Below are 6,371 nucleotides of genomic sequence, written 5' to 3'. Positions count from 1 at the left end.
AGAAGTGGACATAGTCAATGGACCACCTGTAAACTGTAAAAACATTACGTGAGTGTTATATTACATATAAGATTGTTCCACTTCCCAACAATGAGAGTGGGAGTTGTAGAGAGGAGGTGGGTACACATGTCAGAATTCCACTTAAATATCCTAGTCATCCAATACAGCCACCAAGGATGAGACTACAAAGAACTTAAGAGAAAATTTCTATTCCACTAAGACAGATCAAACTTTCATTTACCACCCTTTGATGAACAGCACTTTTTAAGTCATAAGCAAAGTACAACTTAATATTATCCACCTTGTCATGATTAATAACCTATGCTTACATCTTGATGACTGAATAAAAAAATGGTCATCTGTTATCTACTTAAAGACCAACAAAACACTCTTACCATGAACAGAAAGATATGCCACTTTACTAAGACCTGAGTCAATGCCACTTGATGCCTGGCACAAGTAATATCCTCTGTCATCTGGTTGAACACTATGGATCAGAAGGCTTCCATTGTGAAGAATCCTGGAAAACATTAAATATGTTTATTTTCAATGTGATGAAGTTTTGAGAATGAAAAGATCTAATGACTCCAGTGTATAAACAACAATATCAGGAAATTTTATGTAAGTGTGTTTTGCTTGTACTCCAAGGAGCCAGAATAATAGTAGACATTTGGGTTTCATCAAGGGAGTCAAAATAGAAAAACTTTCAATATTATCTCATGATGTGAATATAATAGAGGGAAACATTCCACGTGGAAAAAATATATCTAAAAAGAAAGATGATGAGACTTACCAAACAAAAGCGCTGGCAGGTCGATAGACACACAAACAAACACAAATATACACACAAAATTCAAGCTTTCACAACAAACGGTTGCTTTGTCAGGAAAGAGGGAAGGAGAGGGAAAGACGAAAGGATGTGGGTTTTAAGGGAGAGGGTAAGGAGTCATTCCAATCCCGGGAGCGGAGAGACTTACCTTAGGGGGAAAAAAGGACAGGTATACACTTGCACACACACACACATATCCAGGACAGGTATACACTTGCACACACACACACATATCCATCTGCATATACACAGATGGTTCAAATGGCTCTGAGCACTATGGGACTCAACTGCTGTGGTCATAAGTCCCCTAGAACTTAGAACTACTTAAATCTAACTAACCTAAGGACAGCACACAACACCCAGCCATCATGAGGCAGAGAAAATCCCTGACCCCGCCAGGAATCGAACCCGGGAACCCGGGCGTAGGAAGCGAGAACGCTACCGCACGACCACGAGATGCGGGCATATACACAGACACAAGCAGCCATTTGTAAAGGCAAAGAGTTTGGGCAGAGATGTCAGTCGAGGCAGAAGTGTGCTCCCTGCCGCCGTTGGATAAGCAGCTGCAGCAGCAACTCGTATACTCCTAGCTCATTCATTTGTTACATAGTTTAATTCTTAATTTCTTTGCGTGTTTTTGTTACTTGCATTGTTTAATTCATAAATTTCGTGCGTATTATAGTATTTGAGAGTTGTAGCATCGCGTTTTAGTACCTGAATAGTGTAAATTCGCGTAGTCGTCTGTCTTATGTTTTTGTTTTGAACGGCCAGTGTCGGTTGGTCACAGTCAGTGTGCTCCCTGCCGCCGTTGATTAAGCAGCTGCAGCAGCAACTCGTATACTCCTAGCTCACTCATTTGTTACATAGTTTAATTCTTAATTTATTTGCGTGTTTTTGGTACTTGCATTGTTAAATTCATAAATTTCGTGCGTATTATAGTATTTGAGAGTTGTAGCATCGCGTTTTAGTACCTGAATAGTGTAAATTCGCGTAGTCGTCTGTCTTATGTTTTTGTTTTGAACGGCCAGTGTCGGTTGGTCACAGTCAGTGTGCTCCCTGCCGCCGTTGGATAAGCAGCTGCAGCAGCAACTCGTATACTCCTAGCTCACTCATTTGTTACATAGTTTAATTCTTAATTTATTTGCGTGTTTTTGGTACTTGCATTGTTAAATTCATAAATGTCGTGCGTATTATAGTATTTGAGAGTTGTAGCATCGCGTTTTAGTACCTGAATAGTGTAAATTCACGTAGTCTCCTTCCGCCGCCGAGCAGTGTGTCAGCAGTGCACAAGTTACTGCATTTACTAGGCAATCTCGTATTTTAATAACCGTTTAAATTTTGTGTCGATTTGTTTGCGCTCTGTGTAGATTAGTTCAGACGTTCTTTGCACAAGTTTTTAGCATGGATAGGGACTGCAACTGCTGTGTTCGGATGCAGGCTGAGTTGGCATCCCTTCGCTCCCAGCTTCAGGCAGTGTTGGCTTCGGTCACACAGCTTGAGGCTGTTGCCAATGGGCATCACTGTGGGGGTCCGGATGGGAGTTTGTCGGGGACGGCCAGCTCGTCCCACGCATCCCCCGATCGGGCTACGACTGTGGTTGCCCGGGATACTGCCCGCATTGAGGCTGATCCCTCACCTGTGGTAGAGTGGGAGGTCGTCTCAAGGTGTGGCAGGGGGCGAAAGACATTCCGGAGGGCTGAACGGAAGGCCTCTCCAGTTTGTCTGACGAACCGGTTTCAGGCTCTGTCTCTGGCTGATACTCAGGCTGATACTGATCTTCGGCCTGACATGGCTGCCTGTCCTGTTCCAGAGGTTGCCCCTCAGTCTGCAAGATCCGGGCGGTCGCAGAGGGTGGGCTTACTGGTAGTTGGGAGCTCCAACGTCAGGCGCGTAATGGGGCCCCTTAGGGATATGGCAGCAAGGGAGGGGAAGAAGACCAAAGTGCACTCCGTGTGCATACCGGGGGGAGTCATTCCAGATGTGGAAAGGGTCCTTCCGGATGCCATGAAGGGTACAGGGTGCACCCATCTGCAGGTGGTCGCTCATGTCGGCACCAATGATGTGTGTCGCTATGGATCGGAGGAAATCCTCTCTGGCTTCCGGCGGCTATCTGATTTGGTGAAGACTGCCAGTCTCGCTAACGGGATGAAAGCAGAGCTCACCATCTGCAGCATCGTCGACAGGACTGACTGCGGACCTTTGGTACAGAGCCGAGTGGAGGGTCTCAATCAGAGGCTGAGACGGTTCTGCGACCTTGTGGGCTGCAGATTCCTCGACTTGCGCCATAGGGTGGTGGGGTTTCGGGTTCCGCTGGATAGGTCAGGAGTCCACTACACGCAACAAGCGGCTACACGGGTAGCAGGGGTTGTGTGGCGTGGGCTGGGCGGTTTTTTAGGTTAGATGGCCTCGGGCAAGTACAGAAAGGGCAACAGCCTCAACGGGTGCGGGGCAAAGTCAGAACATGCGGGGACCAAGCAGCAATCGGTATTGTAGTTGTAAACTGTCGAAGCTGCGTTGGTAAAGTACCGGAACTTCAAGCGCTGATAGAAAGCACTGAAGCTGAAATCGTTATAGGTACAGAAAGCTGGCTGAAGCCAGAGATAAATTCTGCCGAAATTTTTACAAAGGTACAGACGGTGTTTAGAAAGGATAGATTGCATGCAACCGGTGGTGGAGTGTTCGTCGCTGTTAGTAGTAGTTTATCCTGTAGTGAAGTAGAAGTGGATAGTTCCTGTGAATTATTATGGGTGGAGGTTACACTCAACAACCGAGCTAGGTTAATAATTGGCTCCTTTTACCGACCCCCCGACTCAGCAGCATTAGTGGCAGAACAACTGAGAGAAAATTTGGAATACATTTCACATAAATTTTCTCAGCATGTTATAGTCTTAGGTGGAGATTTCAATTTACCAGATATAGACTGGGACACTCAGATGTTTAGGATGGGTGGTAGGGACAGAGCATCGAGTGACATTATACTGAGTGCACTATCCGAAAATTACCTCGATCAATTAAACAGAGAACCGACTCGTGGAGATAACATCTTGGACCTACTGGTAACAAACAGACCCGAACTTTTCGACTCTGTAAGTGCAGAACAGGGAATCAGTGATCATAAGGCCGTTGCAGCATCCCTGAATTTGGAAGTTAATAGGAATATAAAAAAAGGGCGGAAGGTTTATCTGTTTAGCAAGAGTAATAGAAGGCAGATTTCAGACTACCTAACAGATCAAAACGAAAATTTCTGTTCCGACACTGACAATGTTGAGTGTTTATGGAAAAAGTTCAAGGCAATCGTAAAATGCGTTTTAGACAGGTACGTGCCGAGTAAAACTGTGAGGGACGGTAAAAACCCACCGTGGTACAACAACAAAGTTAGGAAACTACTGCGAAAGCAAAGAGAGCTTCACTGCAAGTTTAAACGCAGCCAAAACCTCTCAGACAAACAGAAGCTAAACGATGTCAAAGTTAGCGTAAGGAGGGCTATGCGTGAAGCGTTCGGTGAATTCGAAAGTAAAATTCTATGTACCGACTTGACAGAAAATCCTAGGAAGTTCTGGTCTTACGTTAAATCAGTAAGTGGCTCGAAACAGCATATCCAGACACTCCGGGATGATGATGGCATTGAAACAGAGGATGACAAGCGTAAAGCTGAAATACTAAACACCTTTTTCCAAAGCTGTTTCACAGAGGAAGACCGCACTGCAGTTCCTTCTCTAAATCCTCGCACAAACGAAAAAATGGCTGACATCGAAATAAATGTCCAAGGAATAGAAAAGCAACTGGAATCACTCAACAGAGGAAAGTCCACTGGACCTGACGGGATACCAATTCGATTCTACACAGAGTACGCGAAAGAACTTGCCCCCCTTCTAACAGCCGTGTACCGCAAGTCTCTAGAGGAACGGAAGGTTCCAAATGATTGGAAAAGAGCACAGGTAGTCCCAGTCTTCAAGAAGGGTCGTCGAGCAGATGCGCAAAACTATAGACCTATATCTCTGACGTCGATCTGTTGTAGAATTTTAGAACATGTTTTTTGCTCGAATATCATGTCGTTTTTGGAAACTCAGAATCTACTATGTAGGAATCAACATGGATTCCGGAAACAGCGATCGTGTGAGACCCAACTCGCTTTATTTGTTCATGAGACCCAGAAAATATTAGATACAGGCTCCCAGGTAGATGCTATTTTTCTTGACTTCCGGAAGGCGTTCGATACAGTTCCGCACTGTCGCCTGATAAACAAAGTAAGAGCCTACGGAATATCAGACCAGCTGTGTGGCTGGATTGAAGAGTTTTTAGCAAACAGAACACAGCATGTTGTTCTCAATGGAGAGACATCTACAGACGTTAAAGTAACCTCTGGTGTGCCACAGGGGAGTGTTATGGGACCATTGCTTTTCACAATATATATAAATGACCTAGTAGATAGTGTCGGAAGTTCCATGCGGCTTTTCGCGGATGATGCTGTAGTATACAGAGAAGTTGCAGCATTAGAAAATTGTAGCGAAATGCAGGAAGATCTGCAGCGGATAGGCACTTGGTGCAGGGAGTGGCAACTGACCCTTAACATAGACAAATGTAATGCATTGCGAATACATAGAAAGAAGGATCCTTTATTGTATGATTATATGATAGCGGAACAAACACTGGTAGCAGTTACTTCTGTAAAATATCTGGGAGTATGCGTGCGGAACGATTTGAAGTGGAATGATCATATAAAATTAATTGTTGGTAAGGCGGGTACCAGGTTGAGATTCATTGGGAGAGTCCTTAGGAAATGTAGTCCATCAACAAAGGAGGTGGCTTACAAAACACTCGTTCGACCTATACTTGAGTATTGCTCATCAGTGTGGGATCCGTACCAGATCGGGTTGACGGAGGAGATAGAGAAGATTCAAAGAAGAGCGGCGCGTTTCGTCACAGGGTTATTTGGTAACCGTGATAGCGTTACGCAGATGTTTAACAAACTCAAGTGGCGGACTCTGCAACAGAGGCGCTCTGCTTCGCGGTGTAGCTTGCTCGCCAGGTTTCGAGAGGGTGCGTTTCTGGATGAGGTATCGAATATATTGCTTCCCCCTACTTATACCTCCCGAGGAGATCACGAATGTAAAATTAGAGAGATTAGAGCGCGCACAGAGGCTTTCAGACAGTCGTTCTTTCCGCGAACCATACGCGACTGGAACAGGAAAGGGAGGTAATGACAGTGGCACGTAAAGTGCCCTCCGCCACACACCGTTGGGTGGCTTGCGGAGTATAAATGTAGATGTAGATGTAGATGTAGATGAAGTACAGAGGCAAAGATGATGTTGAAAGACAGGTGAGGTGAGCGGCAAATTGATATTAGAAATTAGCAGAGATTGAGGACTGGCGGATAGCGAGAAGAGAGGATATGCTGAAGGGCAAGTTCCCACCTCCGGAGTTCTCAGTTAGTTCTCGGTCAGATTCTCATGGAGCAAAAGTGCGGCAAGTCGGTTAATTTTTCCAGTTGGTACCAAAAAAGTGTAATTGTGAACATTGTTAAAGACTGGAAGTTTTTGAC

Source organism: Schistocerca cancellata, chromosome 2, assembly GCF_023864275.1.
Source record: "Schistocerca cancellata isolate TAMUIC-IGC-003103 chromosome 2, iqSchCanc2.1, whole genome shotgun sequence".
In the NCBI taxonomy this organism is placed as follows: Eukaryota; Metazoa; Arthropoda; class Insecta; order Orthoptera; family Acrididae; genus Schistocerca; species Schistocerca cancellata.
This window is presented reverse-complemented; position numbering follows the sequence as displayed.